Raw genomic sequence first — 23,743 nt, 5'->3', positions numbered from 1 at the left:
CTTCCACTGTCACTTATTCCAACTGCCAAAGCCCCTCCTATTAATAGTAAATCCCTTTCATACTGACTCACTGGAACTCCAACTTAATGAAATAGACACCAAGCAGAATTTACAAAATTTGCTCATGGAATTTTCCTATTTTCAAAGGATTAAAAAAGAAACTAAAAGTACAGCAAATTCAGACTAAGTTACAAATATTTAAAGTTCAACCAATGTATAAGTATTTATCTTGTTTATTCTATACTGGTTCAATTTAAATATTTTTTGAGTTTGTAAGTCAGACATTGTGTAATTACTTATACACAAGGCCAAGTTTCTCATGCAAATAATATGTAAATATAAACTTAACTCATTACACCAAAATTGCAAGATAATTTCAATTTTTTCTTCAAAATTTTCTAATTATGGAAACGTTCAAGTACACGCGAAAGTAGGGAGAATAGTACAATGAGCTCTCCCGTACTCATCATCTAGCTACAACCACCAACTCAAGGCCACTTTTGTTTCATCTCTACCTCCCACCTCTCCCCCCCACTTCTTATCTTCAGAAAAGAATTGAGGAAGATATTGTACTAAGTACAGAGAAAAATCGAAAGATAATAAAAGTATCAAAAACTAGCAAGAAGTCAGAATTTAACAATGTAACTGTACAGCTACCCCATACAACTCCTTGTTAGTTAGGTTGGAAGATTTTTTTTTAAAGGGAAATAACCATCTTTAGGAATCTAATGAAGTCAGTAAGATCCAAAGGACACATTTAAAATCACATCTAAAAGAGTAAATAGGAATATGTGATGAGAATGAACTTAAACATGAACAATCAGCTTGCATTCACGTAGCACCTTAGCTCAAAACGAGAAAAAGCACACTATGTCATATAATGTGTCATAAAACTACAATTCAATCACTCGAAAAACCGCTGAACAGTTATGCCTTAACTGGCCCTTCTGATTCCTAATTATAGATTGATATCAGCGTAGAAAAAAAAAAACAGGCATTTTAACGTAAAAGGTTTAAAATGCTCAAAATTAACCCCACCTTTCGTTGGAAAATATATAAAAGCAAATCTAAACTATCTGAATTGTATCTCATTAAAGAGACATGTATGCACTTTACAGGGCCCATTTTTTTTTAATAAGTTCACATATACCCTTAAATGCAACGCGCTAGGCTCCGGATAGAATTAGGAGACCGCCTCCTGCTTTTGCTCCCAACCAATACGCAGAGAGAGAAGGTTGGCAGGAAAGTGCTGCGAGGACAGTAACAAACACCAGCAGCTCCCGAGCAGGCCCTGCTAGAGCCAGGAATGACGCACTTCGGTAACCCGACTCTTTCTCCCCTCCACCCCCGCCCCCAGCAGCGGTGCTGACACCGCCAACAGCCCGGAGTAGGAAAAAAGACAACAGAAAAAAGGCAGAGGTTGGACCGCACCAGGTTTCATCAAGAAACCTCTATTATTCCTCTTTCGACACTAACCACTAGGACTAAACAGGAAAAGAAGCTTCGTGCTTAAGCAAGTCCCATCATGGTGGTTTAAGAGTCACTAAATTAAGCTGATAATGAGTCCAATCCACAGAGACAAATACAGGGTGTGGCTGCCGTGAAATACGGCGGTCCGTGGGAGAAAAGGGGTATGGAATTTACACTCCTGTGCGAGGGGAAGATGAGGGTTTACGGGGGGGGGGGGGGGGGACGGCCCGCGCATTTTAAGGAACCATCTCAAACCAGCACGAGCTTTTCGTTTACTTAAATCTAACCCTACAGATCAAAAGTTTTTAATAGATACATCACGTAAACTGTAAATAACCATTTAATCAAATACCATGACCCTCAATTAAAAAACTACATCCAAGAGAAAGGAGGAGGGAGAGGGAAGCGGGGGGCGGTAGGCAACAACATATAAAACATTTCTAGGCCACGGCGGAGAAAGTCTCACAAACCAGATGAAACTACTAATGCAATTCTAAAAATTAAAGCTGGACACTGCAGCATGAAAAATCATACGATAAAACCCATTACAGTTCAGGATTAAAAATAAAATGACATATACACCAAGGAGGAGCGGAAACTAAATGTCGAAAGTACAGCGGTTTATTAAAAAAAAAAAACTAAAGGGAAAACAAGACATTCTCGCGACGGGGGAAAAAAGGGGGCAGAAATCAACAATACGTTTCGAATGTAGGCCAGAAGAAAATGGGAACGGGGCTCAAAGTTTTACGGAACTACTTGATGCTGTTTCCCACACCTTCTCTCTCCCATGGCCCATCCGACCCTTTCCGTCCTAAAATCGCCGTCCACTGATCGCCGGGTACGCGAGAGAAGAAAAAAGAAAGTCAACCCCAAGCAAGAATAAAAGTGTGGAGGGAAAAAGCAGAAGCTGCCTACCTGGGGCAAGGATCAGTTCTGTTCGTGCCTTGAGAAAGACAGTGCGGGTGGGGGTGGGAACGAAAAGCAGCACTAAAACTAAAACAAAAGTGGCGCCAAAACCCCCCAACAAACAGCCTTCCACTCCCGCCCTTCCCCCCTCCTCCCATGCCAGGCAGGCAGGGCCCCCTTCGGGGCAAGGTCTGCACGCGGGGGCCAACACCGCCAGACCCCAACCTATTTAGAAAATTGTTGCCCGAAGAAAACTGACCGAAGTCGGGCCTCGGAAGGGATGGAGAGATCGATGCCAATCGCTTTCCCCGGCAGTTCCCCCACCACGCGCTGGAGATGACGGGGCGGGGGAGAAGCAGAGGGGCCCGTCACATGAATGTTGTTCCCTCTCTAGGAAGGGAGGAAGAGAGGGAGGGAGGGGAGGGAGGGAGGAAAGGAAGGAGGGGAAGGGAGAAGGGAGGGGGCACGAGGGAAGGGTGTGATCAGAGTAGATTTTCCCTCGCCTCCCTCGGTCCGAGGCCCAAATATACACAAGCGAGCCTCCTCGCCTCCCCTCCCCCCTAGGTTCCCAGCACCACCATTTTGCTCTCTTCCTTCCCCTCGCCGCGATGCCGCGCTCTTCCCCCATCCTGACCGCGGCCGCCCGGCCTGCCTCCCCCACTACGGCTCGCACCCCACCCCACCTCCAATTCGGGCTCTCCCAGGCTTAAGAGCCTGCCGGAGAAAAGGCACCTAAATCTAACGCTACACCGAGAAGCAGAGCCTCCATCTTGCGCTGCTCCGCGTTCTCCATTTTGGGCCACCCATTGGGGGGGGGGTCTCCGTAGAGGCCCCGAGGGAGAGCGGGGCGAGGGAAGGAAGAGAAAGCCTTCAGCGAGGGTAGTCGAAAAGAAGAGTCCTGCGGTAGAAAGCCACTCTAGGAGTAGGAGGTAGGGAGGAAAGGGAGGGGGTTGGAAGTTCCTTGGTAGTGTTGAGGGAGCGACTTGGGGAAAGAGGGGAGAAAGAAGGGCCGGGGGTTACGCGGGGACGAGGACGCTTCTCCCCGGCTTCACTTGGCCGCCCGCTCCACAGCGGGCCCCGCTGGGGGTAAAGGAATAAGAGAAGAAATTAAACGGCAAGAGTGCCCAGTGTCTTTCCCTCCCAACTCCTCTCTCGCGCCCTATTTCAACCACACGCGCCTCACGGTGGGCCCCGCGCCCTCCGGGTGCCCCTCCAAACTTCTAGAAGCTTCGCCTCCGCCATTTTATAACTTACCTCCCCCCTCAGCGTACACAGAGGCAGCAACGAGACTGTTCGCCTCCCCCACTCCTCCTTCCTGCTTTCTCAGGCCGGGGGCTTCTTCACCCCTGGGCTGGTACAAGATATTTTTCCCTTCCTCTTCTTTTACACCCTTGAATTCTACTCAGGGACGGAAGCTCCCGCGGTTCTAGAGCGGTGGGGGGTTTTGAAAGTGGCGGTCGGATCCGGCGGGTTTTTTTTTTTTTTTTTTTTCTCTCTCTCTCTCTTTTTTTTTTTTTTTTTTTTTTGGTGGCGCTTCGGGATTGTTTGGGGTGTTCGCTCTTCGGCGACTTGGAGGCGAATGGAACGCGCAGGCGCCATCTGTCGGCCGCGAACCCGCGCCCGGCTCCCGTTGGGAGGGAGCGTCATCTAGCGGCAAAGAGTCGCCACTGCAACGCCTGGCCCCCTGCCCTCCCACCCAGCGTCCTCCTCCCAATCACCAGCCAATCGGGGTCGACTGCCTCCCGGGTTCAGCGTCTCCGACGCCGCCTTTCAACGAGGCGCCCGTAGGGGCGCGCCGCCGAGTGGGGTAAACAAGGTGCCGTGCCCGCGCCTGACTTACTCATTCGTTGAGCGGCGCTTCCGCCGCGCAGCTGGTCGCGCCGCGTTTCCTCTTTCTTTATTGGGGGGGTCGAGGGGAGGGCGGTAGGGATGTCCGGAGGAGCCCCGCGCTGTGGGAAATCGGAAACTGGGCTCGCTGGGAACTGGTGCCCCGGCCCACTCCTACCCACGCCGTGCCGCCCGAGGTGGCAGCCCAGTCGGGCATCACCCTTCGAGGTCCCCTGCTGTGACACGCCCCAGCGAGGGAGCCTTTGGCCTTAGATCCCGGCCCCTCGCTTCCCCGCGCCCCCTACTCCTTCCCACCGAAAGAAGTAAACTCGTGCAACTCGGGCACCTGATCCTAAGTGCTTTAAGGGGGATTGTTTTTTGAGTTTTTGTTTTGTTTTGTTTTGCTCGGTTTGGGCTTCGGATGTGGAGAGAAAACGAGCAGATTCTCAACCGGGAAGACCTAGCACTGGAGGGGAAAAAAACTATTATTTTTCTTTAGACCGCTAGTACCGTCTCGCAGAAAACGTGCTCGGTCTCTCTCCAGGGTCTGAGAGACTGAGGGAACTGGGCTACTAGGTTAGGCCCCGCGCTCCACCAATTTATTCTGCACTCTCTGGGCGGAGGGGAGGGAAATCGAAATTCGGGCAGAAGGAGCCGGGGAGCACCTCCCTGGTCTTCCCCGCCTCCCCCGCTTATCCACCGTCTTCCTGGAAGCGTGGGCGGAGGCGGCCTCGCGACTTAGTTAAGAATTTTTGGTTCCTTCTTATCATTCTTCCTCGCCCTTCCCTCAAGATGTTTGAAATGCGAAAAGATCCCCTTATCGCTCCTCCGACCCAGTTAACTCTAAGTCTCTATCACCCTTGCTGTTTGTTTTTTGTTTCGCGTCCAGCGTCCCGGACCTTGGACCGCCACGAGCTCTCCGGGTTGGGGGTGGGGGCGGAGTCAACTCCGGGAGGGCCTGTCCCGGTGGTAGCGCCGCTTCTCCCAGGATGGGGAGAAGTGACCTCTTAAAATGTTTCTCTGGCTGTTACAGATTCACACAATAGTGTTAAGAAGAGCTCTTTGTTTCTGTTTCTTTTTTTTTTTTTAATGTTTCTTCAAGCTATTCCTATAATATTAAATTAGATTTCAATCAGAAGGAAAAAATGTATTTAATAACAAGACACATTTTCCAAAGGAGAAATAATGCAAGCCCCGTGTAAATGGTGAGAAATGCACCGGATAGAGCTTCTAAAGCCTTTCCTAATGCGAAATAATGGTTATCTTCAGTCCTTCAATTACATCCCTGTCATGCCTGTCTTAGTTTCTCTCCTATCCTGTGTGGTCATTGGGTTTTGTTGGGGTTTTTTTTCCGTGCAACGTCAAAAAAGAGTTATGGTATATTTAATCAACTGGACAATGAAAGTTAAACATCTAAAACCTGAAACATTTTTTCTTACCTCTAGAACTTTGTGGAGTGGAATACTATTCAAAATAAATTTCCATTTCTTTTATAGACCATCTTTGGTGGAATGTTATACAGTTTTTAATAGATTCAAGTTAAAGAAGGATGCAGCTAGAACATTAAATAGGGAGTAGTGGAAAATTTACAGTTATATAAGTTAATGCAAAATTACACTTAAAGTAATAGAAAAAAATGGGCTCTGTACCAAATCATTTTACATTAATTTAGTTCACTTGTGCCAATTTAGTATCAATTGATATTAAATGATTTCCTGTTTTAGTATTAGCTGTAAATTACTGATTTTCTGCTCCACACATCACATTTATAGTACACGGTACAAATAGTTTTTCATTTATTTTATAAATTTACATCCTCAGCTGATTGTCTATGTAGCAACTGAGACTTCTTTAAACAATTTTATACTTTGAACAAAATTGAGAAGTTCCTCTGTTTAGTAAACTTACTTTCATTTTGTAAAAAAAAATACCACTGAGGAAGATTAATAACTAACTGGTGTAACATCAGAAATAAGTTTTATAGCAGATATACACCAATATTTAAGAACGTTTCACCATAGCCCCTCTTTTTTCTAGAGTTTGTTCAGAAAATATATTTATTACATCTTCAATATATGCAAATCACGGTGCTGCAGGCCCCAGTCCTGTCCTGAGAAGTGGAATTTATTTCCTAGGGTACTGAAAGACAGAGAGTACACCCTTAGAATTTGAAGACAAAGTGAGAAACTGTCATCATATGAAATATGTAACTGATGTAAAATAAGCTTTTAATCTTCATTATTTGTAGCATGTCCTTCATGAGATAATATTGTAATGGCAGAAGCATTTGGTGCCTGATGAATACTGAAAAAGTAAAATTTAATAGAATATTTGATACTGTGTGAGGAGCAAAACACTATGTGATGCAAAAATATTTTGGTCTTTAGTGATGCATACCCCGCTGTGTAGCAGAGATGATCCTCCCATTTTATCACAGGTGTCAATAAAGCATACCACAATTCTTTTGTTCTGACTCCATGTAAATGGAGCAAGCTTCTGATTATAATTAGGTTTTCCAGATAGTCTCCTACTTTACACAGCATACATATATGTGACCTAAAACCCAAAAGTTTAAAGATGAATAAGCTTGTGTTCACAGGAATTTTAAATTATGTATCAATATACCATAAACAAAGGCAAAAGACAAACTATAAGTTGTGAAGAAATATTCGCTACATGAATGAAAAAGGCTAATTTCCTTAATATACAAAGAACTCTCACAAATCAAGATAAACATATTCCAGTAGAAAACTGAACAAACAGTCAAATTATTGGACAATAAATGCAGAAATGGCTAATAAATATGTAAAACAGATAATACAGTGCTCAACTTCATTTACCACTAAAGACATACAAATTCAATACCACTTGTACAAGATTGGCATAGATTTTAAATTCTGATAATACTCAATGTTGATGAAGAACTAAGAATTCTCATATACCATTGGTGGGAGTGTAAATGGTTAAAAAAAAAATCTCATGTAAAAAAAAAAAAATCTCATGTAAAATTGACCTAGCATTTCCATTCGTAAGAATCTATCATACAGATATGCTCATGCAAGTTACACATAGATAAACGTAGATTTTTATTATAGTTTTGTAATAGAGAGAAACTGACCATGATAGAAATGGTGTCATTAGGGAACTGATTGAGTAAATTATCATACATCCATACAGTGGGGTTCTATGCCCACCTTTAAAGCAATTAAGTATGTATTTATCTACTGATACACAAATATGCCTAGGATAGGTTAAATGAAAAAAAAATCAGGTTGCAAATAGCTTTTATGGTGTGGTCCCATTTGTGAATGTGTATTTGCAAATACACATTCTTGTATATGCAAATACACATTCTTATATGCTTGTATAGGCATAAAACATTCTCAAAGAACATACAGGAAACCTAACAGTAGTTACCTCTCAGGAAATAGGTGGTATAGGATTCCAGGGCTTGTAATTTAACTTTTCACTTTATACATAGTTATCTTACATTAATTTTTTTTAAACTGAACATATATTACTTACGTAATTTTTAAGGTCTTATACTGGTTACTCCAGAAAACAGTTTGGCACTTTCTTATAAAGTTAAACACACACTTACCCTATGACCCAGCGATCTTACTCCTGACCATTTATCCCAGAGAAATGAGAACTTGGTTTACACAAAAACATATACATAAATGTTTATGGAAAATTTACATTTAATAGCAAAACCAGGAATTAACCCAAATGTCCATAAACTGGTAAATGGTAAACAAACTATGGTACATTTATACCATAGAATACTACTCAGGAATGAAAAGGAGCTATTGATACACACAATAACTTGGATGGACCTCAAGGGTATTATGCTTAGAGGAAAAAGCCAATCTCAGAAAGTCACACACTATGACTCCACTATATAAATTCTCAAAATGATAAAATTATAGTGATGGAGAACAGATTAGTGGTTTCCAAGGGTTAGGGTTAGGGAAAAGGGTAAGGAGTAACTTAAGGAGTAATGGGAGAGAGTTTCTTTGTAGTGATTGAACAGTTGTGTATCCTGAGTGCAGTGATGTTAACTTAAATCTACACGTGGTAAAATTTTATAGAACTGCACAGACACACACACACTGTATAAAGAACTGGTGAATTCTGAATAATGTCTGTACTTGAGTTAATAGTGTTGTGTCAATGTGGATTTCCTGGTTTTGACAACAAACTATGGTTATGTAAGCTGTTATCATTGGGGAAAGCTGTGTGAAGGGTACATGGAATTCTCTATTATTTTTGCCACTTCTTGTAAGTTCTAAATTGTTTCAAAATAAAACCTTGTACTAGAAAATTTAATGCTGTTAATAAAAGAAAAAATCTCTGGTTAGTAGGTAATTACTCCGTTATAAGGTAATAGATTGAATTTCTCATTTACCGATCAACTTTTTGTGAACTGGGAAATAACTATTTAATTTCTGAAATCCTTATCTTCAATATTGTATGAACTTGTATGATTAAGGCCCTGATACTTTGATACTCGGAGAAAACCATGGACTGTGGCCTCAAGAGGAACTGCTGCTGCTGCTGCTGCTAAGTCACTTCAGTCGTGCCCGACTCTGTGTGACCCCATAGACGGCAGCCCAACAGGCTCCCCCGTCCCTGGGATTCTCCAGGCAAGAACACTGGAGTGGGTTGCCATTTCCTTCTTCAATGCATGAAAGTGAAAAGTGAAAGTGAAGTCGCTCAGTCGTGTCTGACTCTTAGCGACCCCATGGACTGCAGCCTACCAGGCTCCTCCGTCCATGGGATTTTCCAGGCAAGAGTACTGGAGTGGGGTGCCATTGCCTTCTCCGCAAGAGGAACTAGACATATCTAAAATATACTAAGATATCTCAAATATCATATTAATGAATTTGCTGATTTTTTTCCTACTTTGAATAACATACAATATTTCCAGTATCAGTTAATGGAACTGAAGCTGTATAACTATACAAAAGATTCAATCTTTCACCTCCAACCTCTCCTGCTTCTCCTCTGAGCTGTGATAATCCTATGTCCAATCTGTTTTGCATCCAACCCAGTCCTGGTTAGAACACTACCTCCAATTAAAATAAATAAAAAAAAAAAAAAAAAAAAAAGAACACTACCTTACTTCCTTGGGCTTCCCTTGTGGCTCAGCTGGTAAAGAATTCGCCTGAAATGAGGGAGACCTGGGTTTGATCCCTGGGTTGGGAAGATCCCCTGGAGAAAGGAAAGGCTACCCACTCCAGTATTCTGGCCTAGAGAATTCTAGGGTGGCAGAGTCGGACATGCCTGAGCAACTTTCACTTACTTCCTTACTTTTATTTTCCTGAAATTCTCTTTTATGCTTACTTTCATTTTTCTGAAATTCTCTTTTATGCTTACTTTCTTGCTCCCTTGTACTCTAACTCATTCACTTATATACTTTGTTATTGGAGGTCTTCCCAGGGGCTCAGTTGATAAAAAGTCTGCCTGCAATGCAGGAGACCCAGGTTCAATCCCTGGGTCAGGAAGTTTCCCTGAAGAAGGAAATGGCATCCCACTCCAGTATTCTTGCCTGGAGAATTCCATGGACAGAGGAACCTGGTGGACTACAGTCCATGGGGTCACAAAGACTGCATGTCTAACACACTCTTACTGGCTCAGCTGGCCTACAATGTTCCTCAAACACTAGTATGCTTAAGATTAACCTGGGAATCTTAATAAAATGCAAATTCTGACTCAGTGAGCCTGAGGTTAGGGGAGAACCTCAGTGAGCCTGAGGCTAGGGTGGAACTTCAGATTCTACATTTCTCACAAACTCCCAATTCAAGCCTAGCCCATAGGTGTCTAAAGTCCACACTTTGCCTGTGAGAGCCTGAGGAACAAAGTACAAACTCTTTAGGGTATTTTAGTGCCTTCCAGGAGAGATAAGAATGCCTTCTTAAGTGAACAATGCAAAGAAATAGAAGAAAACAATAGAATGGGAAAGACTAAAGATCTCTTCAAGAAAATTAGAGATAGCAAGGGAACATTTCATGCAAAGATGGGCACAGTAAAGGACAGAAACAGAAAGGACCTGACAGATTAAGAAAATCTGGCAGGAATACATAAAATAACAGTACAAAAAGATATTAATGACCCACATAACTACGATGATGTGATCACTCCCCTAGAGCCAGACATCCTGGAGTGCGGAGTCAAATGGGCCTTAGGAAGCCTCACTAGAAAGGAAGCTAGTGGAGGTGGTAGAATTCCAAATGAGCTATTTCACATCTTAAAAGATGATGCTGTTCAGGTGCTGCACTCAGTATGCCAGCAAATTTGGAAAACTCAGCAGTGGCCACAGGACTGGAAAACATCAGTTTTCATTCCAATTTGAAAGAAGGGCAATGCCAAAGAATGTTAAACTACTGTACAATTGTTCTCATTTCACATGGTAGCAAGATAATGTTCAAAATCCTTCAAGCTAGGCTTCAACAGTACATGAACCGAGAACTTCCAGATGTACAACCTAGATTTAGAAGCGGCAGAGGAACCAGAGATAAAATTGCCAACATCCATTAGATCATAGAAAAAGCAAGAGAATTTCAAGAAAACATCTACTTCTGCTTCATTCACTACGCTAAAGCCTTTGATTGTGTGAATCACAACAAACTGTGGAAAATTCTTAAAGAGATGGGCATACCAGACCACCTAACCTGCCTCCTGAACAACCTGTATGTAGATCAAGAAGCAACAGTTAGAACCGGACATGGAACACAGGACTGGTTCCAAATTGGGAAAGGAGTATATCAAGGCTGTATATTGTTACCCTGCTTATTTAACTAATATGCAGAATACAGCATGTGAAATGCTAGACTTAATGAAGCACAAGCTGGAATCAATATTGCCAGGAGAAATATCAATAACCTCAGATATGCAGATGAAATCACCCTAATGACAGACAGTAAAGAGGAACTAAAGAGCCCCTGATGAAGGCGAAAGAGGAGAGTGAAAAGTCTGGCTTAAAACTCAACATTCAGAAAACTTAAGATCATGGCATCTGGTCCCATCACTTCATGGAAAGTAGGTGGGGGAAAAAATGGAAATGGTGACAGACTTTATTTTCTTGGGCTTCACAGCACTGTGGATGGTGACTTCAGCCATGAAATTAAAAGATGCTTGCTCCTTGGAAGAAAAGCTATGACAAACCTCGATGGTGTATTAAAAAGCAGAGACATCACTTTGCCGACAAAGGTCCATATAGTTAAAGAAAGTGAAGTCGCTCTGTCATGTCCAACTCTTGGCAACCCCATGGACTGTAGCCTGCCAGGCTCCTCCATCCATGGGATTTTCCAGGCAAGAATACTGGAGTGGGTTGCCATTTCCTTCTCCAGGGGATCTCCCCAACCCAGGGATCAAACCTGGGTCTCCCGCACTGCAGGCAGTTTCTATACCATCTGAGTATAGTCAAAGGTATGGCTTTTGTCAGTACTCATGTATGGATGTGAGAGTTGGACCATAAAGAAGGCTGAGCATGAAAGAATTGATGCTTTTGAACTGTGGTGCTGGAGGAGACTCTTGAGAGTCCCTTGGACAACAAGGAGGTCAAACCAGTCAACCCTAAAGGAAATCAACCCTGAATATTCATTGGAAGGACTGATGCTGAAACTGAAGCTCCAATATGTTGGCCACCTGATGCAAAGAGCCAACTCTTTGTAGAAGACTCTGATGCTGGGAAAGATTGAGGGCAGGAGGAGATGAGGACGACATAGGATGAGATGGTTGGATGGCATCATCGACTCAATGGACATGAGTTTGAGCAAACTCTGGGAGATAGTGAAGGATAGGGAAGCCCGGTGTGCTGCAGTCCATGGGATTGCAAAGAGTCGGACGTGACTGAGCAATTGAACAACAAAGTGCTTTCCACAGTCTTATCCAAATCTCATCATGCATAACTATGAACTTTGCTGGGGCAGTGTCTATATAGGTCACTGTTGTAACCCCAGCACGTAGTAGGGAGCCTGAAACGAGATAGAGTGAAAGTGAAATCACTCAGTCGTGTCCGACTCTTTGCAACCCTATGGACTGTCGCCACCACCACCACACCCCCACCCCCAGGCTCCTCTGTGCATGGGATTTTCCAGGCAAGAGTGCTGGAGTGGGTTGCCATTTCCTACTCCAGGGGATCTTCCCAAGCAAGGGATCAAACTCAGGTCTCCTGCATTGCAGGCAGACTCTTTACCACCAGGGAATCCCCTGAAAGTGCTCAAAAAAAACCATTTGTTGGATGATTGAAGGAATGAATGTATGGCCTAAACAAAATGTATGACCTAAATAACCATTCCCTGCTCCTATACTGTACATTCTTTTTCTCATCCCCAGGACTTATTTATTTTATAACTAGAAGTTTGTACCTTTTGACCTCCTTCACTCATTTCACCTACCCCTCAATTGGCAGGGTTTCCTTCTTTTTATAGCTAAACAGTGTTCCATTGTGTTTGTGTATGTATATACACACCATAATTTCTCTCTCCATTCATCCACTGATGGACACTAAGGTTGTTTTCATGTTTTAGATATTGTATTTGATGCGGCAGTGAACATTGGGGGTGCAGATAACTTTTCTAGTTAGTGTTTTCATTTCCACGTCCCAAAAATGGAACTGCTAGATCATGCTGTGCTATGTGCTTAGTTGATCAGTCATGCCCGACTCTTTGCAACCCTATGGACTGTAGCCCGCCAGGCTCCTCTGTCCATGGGATTCTCCAGGCAAGAACACTGGAGTGGGTAGCCATGCCCTCCTCCAGGGATCTTCCCAACCCAGGGATTGAACCCAGGTCTCCCACACTGCAGGCGAATTCTTTACTTACTGAGCCACCAGGGAAGCCCAGATCATACAGTAGTTCTATTTTTAAGTTTTTGAGGAACCTTCATATCATATACCATAGATTCTAAGCAAATGAAATTACTTCCCATTTTCCTAGTACTTTCCCACCTGTACCTTTTCTCACACTATTTTCTCTCCTTTCCCAAGATTTGCCTCATTCAATTCTCTTCATGTTTTTCTTCTCTTTCTTTTGCAGTGTTCACAATCTTAGTTTCCCGAGCAGGGATTGAACCCAGGCCCACAGCAGTGAAATTGCCAAGTCCTAACTGCTGTACCACTAGGGAATTCCCTCTCTTCATCTTTAAATGCCCAGTTTAAGTGAGAAAAAGCTCCATAAAACTTTCCCTGATGTCCCAATGTGGAAATGATCTCTCTCATTTTGTAAGGCTCCTCCCTACCAGATTTTGAATGCCTTCTAAATAATAATGATAGTATTCGTGTTTTGTTCACATTAAATGTTAGCATATAGTAGAAGGCCAATGTTTATTAAACTGAAGTGGGAGAATAAAGAATTATCTAGATCAACACTATGTATTAGAACTTTTTGTGATGATGGCAGTTTCATAATCTGTGTGGTCCAGTATGATAGCCACAAATAGCTACTGGAACTGAATTTTTTATTTTAGTTAATTAAAATGTCATTGCCCACTTGTGGCTAGTGGCTTCCTACTGGACCATGAGCTGTCTAGGTAATTCTAGTTGCAATTGCTCTTCATTCAACAGTGTTTACTGAGTACCTCCTATGTACCAGACACAAAATAGGCTAGGAGCTGATGATATAAACATGAATAATTCATGGTCCTTGACCTCAAAAGAGCTTGCAACCTATTAAGAAAAGATAGGATCAAATAAATCAATCAAGTGTTATAGGTGCTATTATAGAAGATTGACAAAGCAGAATGTGTGTACAAAGGTGAATGTGGGCAGGAGTCAGAAGAGGGTTTGTAAACAAGGTAAGATTAGTATTCATCAGGAAAACAAAAGATTAAGAGCTTTGCCCACAGAGGAGGGTGAACAAAGGCATGGAAGTCAAACCAGAGAGACCCTCTCCTCCTGGAAGTAGAAGTAGTTACTTTGATTTACACCTAGGAATTGGAAGGTCAAGAGCTCTAGTAAGGACTTCCCAGGTGGCTCAATTGGTAAAGAATCCACCTGCCAGTGTAGGAGATGCCAGATAGGTGGGTTTGATCCCTGGGTGAGGAAGATCCCCTGAAGTAGGAAATCACAACCCACTCCAGTATGCTTGCCTGGAGAATCCCATGGACAGAGGAGCCTGCGGGCTACAGTCCATGGGCTCTCAAAGTTGGACATGAATGAGCAGGCATGCAACCCAACAAACTCTATTAAAAGGAGAGCTGGTGAAGTTTGTGCTGGAGTCCTAGGCAGGAGCCTGATCCCAGAGGGTCCTTGGAATGCCTTGCTAAGGAAGGAGCCTGGTATCCTATAGGCAGTGGGAAGTCATGGAAGCCATGTGATCATTTTATATTAGAGAAAGTTGTCTCTGGGAGACAGATTGGAAAGGGTTAGACAATCTGAGAGATGATGGGGTATGTGGGATCTTAGTGGCACTGGAAACATAGTCCAGGTTTAGACAGGGTATATGTGCTTTTAATTAATAGCTTGAAATAAAATGATGATTACAGTGAACATCTTTGTTTTGTCTCTATTTGATAATCCATTCCATTTTCTTCTTTGTTTCTTTTCTTTCTTTCGTTTTCTTTTTGCATACAGAGACACAGCCTTCACTGAATGGCCAGATCACCATGGAAGCAAAATTGAAACTTGGTATGACTGTTTGGACATTTCAAGGAAAGAAAGTACCTTCTGCTTAAATCATTTGAGAAATAGTAGCCAAAATAACTCATTCCTATCAGTAGCTAATTCTTCCATTCACTTAATGCTGGCACTGATCCTAGTTATTTGTGTTAAGTAGCTCACCACGTCATAGGATTTGTTTACATAGATGACAGGTTTGCCTTAGTTTTAAGTGCCAACATTTAATAAACAACAACAAAAAAAGACTTCCTGTCACAGGCAGACCTATCTACTCAAACTTCTGGATTACTTTAAAGGTCCTATTGTGATGCAGGAGTTTTCAATACCTTCAGAAGACATCATTTCAAACCCAAACACATTTAATGGTTACATTAGTCTTCATTTTGTTTGTTGCCATTGTGGAACTGTTGGCTGGGTACTCATTCTGATAGAAATAGCAATAGTTTTTGAAAGCAGAAGCATTGTTGTTAGCAGAACAACACATGCATATACACACCCCAAATAAACATTTTTAGCTATTTCCTTATATTGCTGAAAGTTATTTGGTTAAATTTAGCATTGCCCACAACCTCCAGTAAGATTGTCTGTGATTGGCATGCATACAAATTTATAAAGCCAAGGTTATATTAATAACTAAATGAAAAGACCCTGATGCTGGGAAAGATTGAAGGCAGGAGGAGAAGAGGACGACAGAGGATGAGATGGTTGGATGGCATCACCTACTCAATGGACATGAGTTTGGGTAAATTCTGGGAGTTGGTGATGGACAGGGAGGCCTGGTGTGCTGCAGTCCATGGGGTTGCAAAGAGTCAGACATGACTGAGTGACTGAACTGAACTGAACTAAAGAGGGACTTCAACATTAATAACAACAAAGATGATGGTAAATCATAATGGAAAAGAATATTTTAAAAAGAATATATATATATGTATAACTGAATCATTGCTGTACAGCAGTAATTAATACAACATTGCCAATCAACTGTACTTCAATAAAAAGTAATTAAGAACAAATACAAAAAAACCAACAAAGATGACTCTTTGAATTTAAGTACACTATTTCTTATTAGTAACTACCAACATCAAGTAAACTTTAAACTCTAGAACCACTGTCAGCATTTGATGTCTATCATTGGTAGCAAGTTTACTGTTATATGCTGATAAGATGTCTAACGTTAGACTCTAGAAATTAGTGCTAGAACTGCTTGTGGAAAGATTAAGAGGTGTGAAGAAAGAATGAAGGCAGATTTGCAAAGTGGAAGAGGGCTACAGATAGAAACTTCTGAGAAAATACATTTTATCCTCCAAATATAGACAATACTGCATTAGATTCTAGACCAAACTTTTTTTTTCAAAAGCTATAAAGGGCATTTTTGAGACAATTGGCAACATTTGAATACAGTGTAGTAGTGTATATAACAATTTTGTATCAGTGTTAATTTCCTGATTTTAATCATTGTATTGTTACTCAAGTTACTCAAGTGAATGTCTTTATTCTTAACAGATACCCTGGAATATTTAAGGATAAAGGGGGCATTACATCAGCAATTTATACTCAAATGGTTCAGAAAGAAAGGTAAATGTATTCTTTATATACACGTTATATATTGTGATAGTGTGCTGAAACCTGCTAGCACCAGCTCACAGGAGCTGATTGTATACTCCAGTTAGTGACCTCACATTGGGGGCTTGAAATCAGCCGTGGTGAGAGCATTTACACCATGAAAATCAGCAAATGCTATGCTACGCTTAGTCACTCCGTCGTGTTCGACTCTTTGCGACCCATGGACTGTAGCCTGCCAGGCTCCTCTGTTCTTGGGGCTTCTCCAGGCAAAAATACTGGAGTGGGGTGCCATGCCATCCTCCAGGGGATCTTCCTAACCCAGGGATCACACCCAGTTCTCCACATTGCAGGCAGATTCTTTACTGTCTGAGCCACCAGGGAGGCTTCAAATGCTATAGGTCAGTACTGTTTTTTTCCCCTGGAGAGCCAGTTGTCAAAACATATTGGCCATGGATCAAAGTCAAAAATAATGTCTAGATTCATGCAGTTTTTTGTTATTATAATTGATGGGTTGTCCTATTTTGCCTTTGACCTGAGTTGATATATTCAAAAAGATCTAGTGCTGCTAAATACTCAATAATAAATAGTATTCTCAATATGTCATCCTCTAATCACCTGAAAATATCTTTCAAACTTATCTTGCCAAAAAAGTAGGTAAATATATATATTATCTTAGTTTTGTAGTTACTTTTTGTACACTATAAACTAAAAGCAATCACGTATCTAACAGTAGGAATCAATTTGTTGCTGTTTAGTCACTAAGTCCGGAGAAGGCAACGGCACCCCACTCTAGTACTCTTGCTAAAAGTCGGACACGACTGAGCAACTTCACTTTCACTTTTCACTTTCCTGCATTGGAGAAGGAAATGGCAACCCACTCCAGTGTTCTTGCCTGGAGAGTCCCAGGGACGGGGGAGCCTGGTGGGCTGCCGTCTATGGGGTCACACAGAGTTGGACACGATTGAAGTGACTTAGCAGCAGCAGCAGCAGTCGCTAAGTCATGTCCAGCTCTTTTGTGACCTCATGGACTGTAGCCCGCCAGGCTCCTCTGTCCATGGGGTTTCCCAGCAAGAATACTAGAGTGGGTTGCCATTTCCTTCTCCAAGGTATCTTCCCCACTCAGGGATCGAACCTGTGTCTCTTGTGTCTCCTGCATTGACAGGCAGATTCTTTACCACTGAGCCACCTGAGAAGCCCAGGAATCAATTTAGTTATGCCCAAACAGAGATCCAACCAGTCCATCCTAAAGGAGATCAGTCCTGGGTGTTCATTCGAGGGACTGATGTTGAAGCTGAAACTCCAATACTTTGGCCACCTGATGCAAAGAGCTGACTCATTTGAAAAGACCCTGATGCTGGGAAAGATTGAGGACAGGAGGAGAAGGGGACGACAGAGGATGAGATGGTTGGATGGCATCACCGACACAATGGACATGGGTTTGGGTGGACTCTGGGAGTTGGTGATGGACAGGGAGGCCTGGCATGCTGCAGTCCATGGGGTCGCAAAGAGTCGGACACGACTGAGAGACTGAACTGAACTGAACTGAAACACTGCTTGCCTCCCAAGCATCTGTCTTCTTCCTGGGACTTTGTGAAGCTTCATGTTCTCCATAAGGTCTCTCTTGAATACCACAGTGGTCATTGGTCCCTTCTTTACAGTTCATAGAATTATGCAAAAGATACATAGAAGAGCATCCAGACTAATGCCCTCATTTTTCAAAGGAGAAACTGAAGACCAAGAGATTAGCATTCCCAGTATAACAGAATATCCGGTGACAGAGTGAGGAGCAGCAGCCTCCTTCTCTCATGCCAAAACCCTGAGCTATTTCTCTACACCATTAGAGCACACACTCTCCAGACCAGACTTAAATATTAGATCATAATCTTCTGCTTCCTGACCAAATGTAGTATGCTTACTGCCTCACAGAGTAGGAACATCTATCTAGCATGGTAGATCCTTGATAAATAAACTTTGGTACTCAATAAGCACTCGATATATCCATTAGTTTGGAATGCCTTTCATATACTCTTTTTTTTATTTCAATGATGCCTTTTGATTTATTTACAAAGCCATAAAACCTGACATGTGTTTTCTTAGTGCTATAAATTAAGAGCTGGCTACCAACAATGAAAGTAGATGACTTGTTTCCCAGTGGGTGGGACATCCAAATGTCTAGGTGCCAAATTATAAAATGAGATCAGCCTTGGAGTCTTTACTGAGGTTTTATTCTTTCAGATTTAAATATGGTTTATAGAACACTTTGAGAATCAATTTAAAGTAACTTTGCAGGGCAAAACTCTATAGCCATTTAGATATTCTTGAAGGAGAAGTGTATTAATCAGTAGCACAAGAAAATGCAAAAACTAATGGCAATCAGAAGTTGTTTGTCCCTATTTTTAAAAAATAGTACTTTCTTACAATTTTCAGAAGGACAAAATGATAAAATTTGAATATTTTTTCAAAAGGACTACCAGATGAAACTTAATGAGGTTAGTAGTCTAAGATCCCAATCATCAGAGACTTTTAACTGGGGTATTTATCCCTTTATGAGTTGTTGAAACATTTTTAAGGTTTACAGCCTACCATTCAGTAAGTTAAGACCAATAAAACACCCACTTGACCAATTCAGTCATATCCCAAGAAGAAATAACAAAACAGTCAGAGTTTGAAAAGATATTCATTAGTTACAACTATTGTGATATAGACCTCAAGACCTGTGAAGTATATTGATCAGATTTTTTATACATAGTAAAAAAATGACATGCTGTTTGATCTGAAGTCAGGTTTTAGCCTTCAGTTTGTAGATAGAACTATGTTAAAAATAAAAGGCAATCAAAAATTAATGAGACCAGTATTTGCTGTTGTGATATCATTATTTCAACCAAATTGTGATTCAGTGCTAAGGAGGATAGCTGCGAATGTTTAGAAAGTCACAAGCACTATTGATTTTGAAGACACTGGAATGGATAAGACACATAGTTCCTTTGCCTGTGAAAAAGAAATCAGAGCCATATATCTTTCTAAATATAGTTAATTAAAAATGGAGGAATCTAGAGAAGTTCTCTCATGTATTCACACAAGAAGACATGTACAAGAATGTTCTTTGCAGTGCTTTTTATGATGGAACAACCTAAATGTCCATCACAGAAGAGTATACATATTGCAGTATATTTATTATGATGAAATACTATGCAGTGGTGAAAATGAACTAATGCTACATATATCAACATGGGTAAATCTCAAAAATGTTATAGTAAAAAAAAGCAAGGTACAAAATAACAACTAACATATCATGCTTAGTTTATTATGTTCTAAGTGCTTTGTATATATCAACTCTTTTAATCTTTAAAACAACCTTATTGAATAGATATTATTATGAATATCCATTTTATAGATACAAAAATGAGGCACAGAAAGATTAAGTAATTTTTTTGAAGGTCACACAGCTGGCACCATATACAGCAGATATTCTAGTCCACCTTTAGCTCCAAAGTTTGTGCTCTTATTCACTGCACTACCATTGATTATATGATACCATTTTATAAAACTTAAAATATGCAAAGTAGTGTTCTATGCAGTTTATGGATAGACACGTATGTGATAAAAATGTGAAAACATGCATGGAAATGAAAGGCATCAAATACAAGAATTTGGCTCCTTCTGAGAAAGGGAGACAGGGGAAATGAATGGAAACAGAAAACTTCAGCTATATCCATAAAGTCTTATTTCTAGGGAAAAAAAGATATTTAGTAAATACAGGAAACATATAAGATTTGACAATGCTGGGCTGTAAGTACAATGGAGCTTATCATATTATTCTTTATGAAGCTTATAATTTTATTCTCTATATACCTTTATTTGCAAAACATTTCACAATTTTTAAAACAGAGGTTTTTAAAAAGAAATGAAAAGGTATATTATGAAGCTGGAGTATGTGTCTTGGATCTTAAATATTTACACAAATAATATGAAATAAAGATTCTGTGAAATTCAGAAGCCCTTTTTCATTTCAGTTGAGATGCACTTGGATATTTAATAAAAGCTCAGCAATGCAATCTTTAAAAGATTAGTTTTTACAAATGAAAGTAGTGAAAACTTCACAACAAAATACTTTTTGCATAGATTCATATAAGCACAGCATATACAACCTCTTGAGGTTGTCCAAATTCAAACCAGAAGTCCACATAACCATTTTGGAATGCAGTACCATTGTTTATACATTTAAGTTATGTTGTTTAAAGAAAGTTATACTTAATGAAGGAAAAGGAAGAATGCTGAAAACAGCTTTCAGAAGTATCCTGATAAAAGATCAGGTTTGAAAAAGTTCATAATTCTATTTGAATAATAGGACATTTTATTTGTGTAACAACTAATCCCACAGTTTAATTTAAAGGTCAAGTCATTGATTTGGCTCGAGGCAGAGCAGAGAGACAGTTCTGTCTCCCTGTTCATACACATTCAAGTAGTTCCACGAGACCTCCTAAAATCTAAGATGAGGTAACTTTTTCTTAATTTGGTGGAAAGAAGATTTCTGTGTTTGTTGACAATAGAAAGAAACACCTTTATTCCTATTTTCCCCTTTTTAGTAAAACAGAAAATCCCACAGATTTCACGTCAATATATTGTCCCCTAGAAACACAGACAAGAAGGTCAAGAGAGCAGATATTTTATAAATATTCGTGTAGTCTTTTCCCCTTTGTAATTTTTTTCTGCCTTCCTCTTATTTACATATTTCAAAGCACACTTTTCCTGTCCAGAGAAGTCATCCCCGTCCTTTAACCTGGGAGTGAGAGGAATTTTCCACCGCGATTGCTGTTGTCTAGCTACTGTGCCCATGAATTATGTTTCTGAAGCACTGTTTGTCAATGATTTCCAAAGCAGTATTCACTCTACACCATGGGGGTCAGACAACATTTGACACATCCTCAAAACTTAAAAGTAACATGAGTTTAATTATCATGTGCATGAGACATTTGTTGCCTCCTCTCTCTTCCGAAATGTGTGTGAGCTCAGCCCTTTGGTGTGGAAGATCTGAGAAAAGAAAGTGAGAAGGAAAAATCAAGAAATGATAATACCTTCAATTTCTAACAAAGAGCTCCAAATACTATTATTTGATAATGTTGCATCTGTCTTTGCAAGTGCAAACTGTGGGGAGGGCGGTTGGGGAGCTAAAGGGAATGACTGTGCCCATCATTTAACCTTTCAGTTTCATTATCTGTTAACTAGGAATAATAATACAGGTTTGACATACTTTGGTTCTTTGAGGATAAAGTTAATAATAAACATAATACATAAATCTATTCTCCTTTTAAAAAATCAGAAAATTAAAAAGATAAAGGTAAGGACTTCCCTAGTGGCTTAATGGTAAAGAATCCACCTGCCAATGCAGGAGACACGGGTTCCTGGTCTGTGAAGATCCCACCTGCCTCGGAGCAGCTAAGCCCCGTGCTCCGCAACTACTGAGCCTCAACTCTAGAGCCCGGAAGCTGCAGTACAGAGCCACTCACCACAACTACTGCAGCCCGTGCTCCCTAGAGCCCCTGCTCCACAACAAGAGAAGCCACCGCAATGAGAAGCCCTCACACCACAACTAGAGAGTAGGCCCTGCTCCCTGCAACTAGAGAAAGCCCACAGAACAGTGAAGACCCAACACTCCCAAAAGTAAATAAATACATTTATAAATAAAGTTATTTTTTTTAAAAGATAAAGGTAAAATGCTTGCATTAGTCAGTGTTCTCCAGAGAAACAGAATCTACAGAATCCATATCTGTATCCATATCTATATGTATTTGCATGTGTAGAGAAAGAAAGATTGATTATAAGGAACTGATTCAAACACAGTTAAAGAGGCTGAGAAACCCAAGATCTGCCATGGGAAAGCTGGCCAACCATCTGGTTCCGATCCGAGAGCAAATAGGCTTGGAGACCCAAGAAGAGCTGATGTTTCAGTTTGAGCAGCTCAAACAATGAGGCAGGAGGGAGGGTCTGCCTTTTTATTCTATTCAGGACTTCAACTGATTTGGTGAAGACCACCCACATTAGAGAAGACAATCTGCTTGGCTCAATTTAACTGATTCAAATGTTAATTTCATATCAAAACATCCTCACAGACATACCCAGAATAATCTTAGACAAGTTACTGGGAACCCCATGGCCTTGTTAAGTTGACACATAAAATTGATTGTCTCAGTCCCCTTGGCCACCTCCCCAACTTGTTCTCTTCCCTTTTTCTCATAGATAACCATTTTTGAGTTTGAAGCTCATTCTTCCAGATAAATCTTTTAAATACTTTTTTACCTTAATAAGTAGAAAAAAAATACGTAGTATTGTACTGTAGTATTTGACATAAATGGTATCAGATCATACATATCCTTTTGTGACTTGTGGTTTTCGTTCATATATGTTTTTGAGATTTGTCCTTGTTGATACATGCTGGTTCATGATTCTAACATCTGGATACTATTCAATTGAATGAATAAACTATGTTTCATTGAGTCATTCTTCTATTGATGTACATTGAGGTTGTTCCTGGTTTGTCACTATTAACACTTTTATAGTAAACATCTTTGTGTACATGTAGGTGTATTTCTCTGCCTAGAAGAGTAATGCATGTAATTCTCTTGATGGGAGAAAACTTGACTAGTGTAATGAAAACTGATTGTAAAGTTTTAAGCTAGTCTTTTTGGTTTGTGTGTAATCTTATGAATTGTTGTTTTTGATAAAGATTCTTGAGATATACTATGGCAGGAGGCCAGCTCTCCAGCAAAACAGGGTTTTTCAGAGTAGCTGTACTTTAGAGAGAATCACCTTAATTCAGGATCCAGAACTTACTTCTGCAAGTCTAGGACCTAATTTTTTCAGTGAACTCATTGAGAGGCCATGTTTTCAGTATCCAGGCACTGTTGAAGTCACCCTAGGAAGAAGTAGTAGATTCTTATTCTACATTTTCCAGAGTATTTCATATTCTTTTTACAAAAATTTATTCTTAAAGTCTTGGGATCACACCAGATTATTTGAGCCTTTTGATGCCTGTGACTCCTAAGTTGGGTTGTCATTCATCAGTATGAGCTTTGTTTTTTCAGAGTTCATGAACTGAAATACTAATTTTTAAATTGGTTTTTAGTCCTGGGTATAAAGGAACCAGGGCTTCCCCAGTGGCTCAGCAGTAAAGAGTCTGCCTACAATCCGGGAGACTGGGGTTCAATCCCTGAGTTGGGAAGATTCCCTGGAGAAGGGAATGGCAACCCATTCTAGTATTGTTGCCTGGAGAATCCTCATGAACAGAGAAGCCTGGCAGGCTACAGTTCATGGGGTTGCAAAGAGTCAGACACAACTGAAGTGACTTAGCACACACAC

The 23,743-nt window shown here is 40.9% G+C and overlaps 1 protein-coding gene and 1 long non-coding RNA gene across 5 annotated transcripts in view; one reads left to right on the top strand and one right to left on the bottom strand.

Annotated features, from left to right (window-relative positions):
• Positions 1 to 3,947, bottom strand: part of STAG2 (stromal antigen 2) — a 130,397-nt gene extending 126,450 nt beyond the window's left edge. For 2 of the 4 annotated variants that reach the window (XM_025276231.2, XM_044937211.1), the window contains exon 1: positions 2,636 to 2,855. The gene's annotated coding sequence lies outside the window, so the exon portion shown is untranslated. Of the gene's footprint in view, positions 1 to 2,385; positions 2,420 to 2,635; positions 2,856 to 3,630 lie in introns of those variants that run through there. The other 2 variants (XM_025276230.3, XM_025276232.2) reach the window with 2 other exon arrangements.
• LOC112582099 lies at positions 2,855 to 17,732 on the top strand. The gene is made up of 4 exons (XR_003106676.2): positions 2,855 to 3,305; positions 14,780 to 14,833; positions 16,328 to 16,399; positions 17,550 to 17,732. It is a non-coding gene; the product is annotated as an uncharacterized LOC112582099 (long non-coding RNA).
• The last annotated feature ends 6,011 nt before the right edge of the window (positions 17,733 to 23,743 follow it).

Source organism: Bubalus bubalis, chromosome X (genome assembly GCF_019923935.1).
Source record: "Bubalus bubalis isolate 160015118507 breed Murrah chromosome X, NDDB_SH_1, whole genome shotgun sequence".
Classification (NCBI taxonomy): domain Eukaryota; kingdom Metazoa; phylum Chordata; class Mammalia; order Artiodactyla; family Bovidae; genus Bubalus; species Bubalus bubalis.
This window is presented reverse-complemented; position numbering and strand designations above follow the sequence as displayed.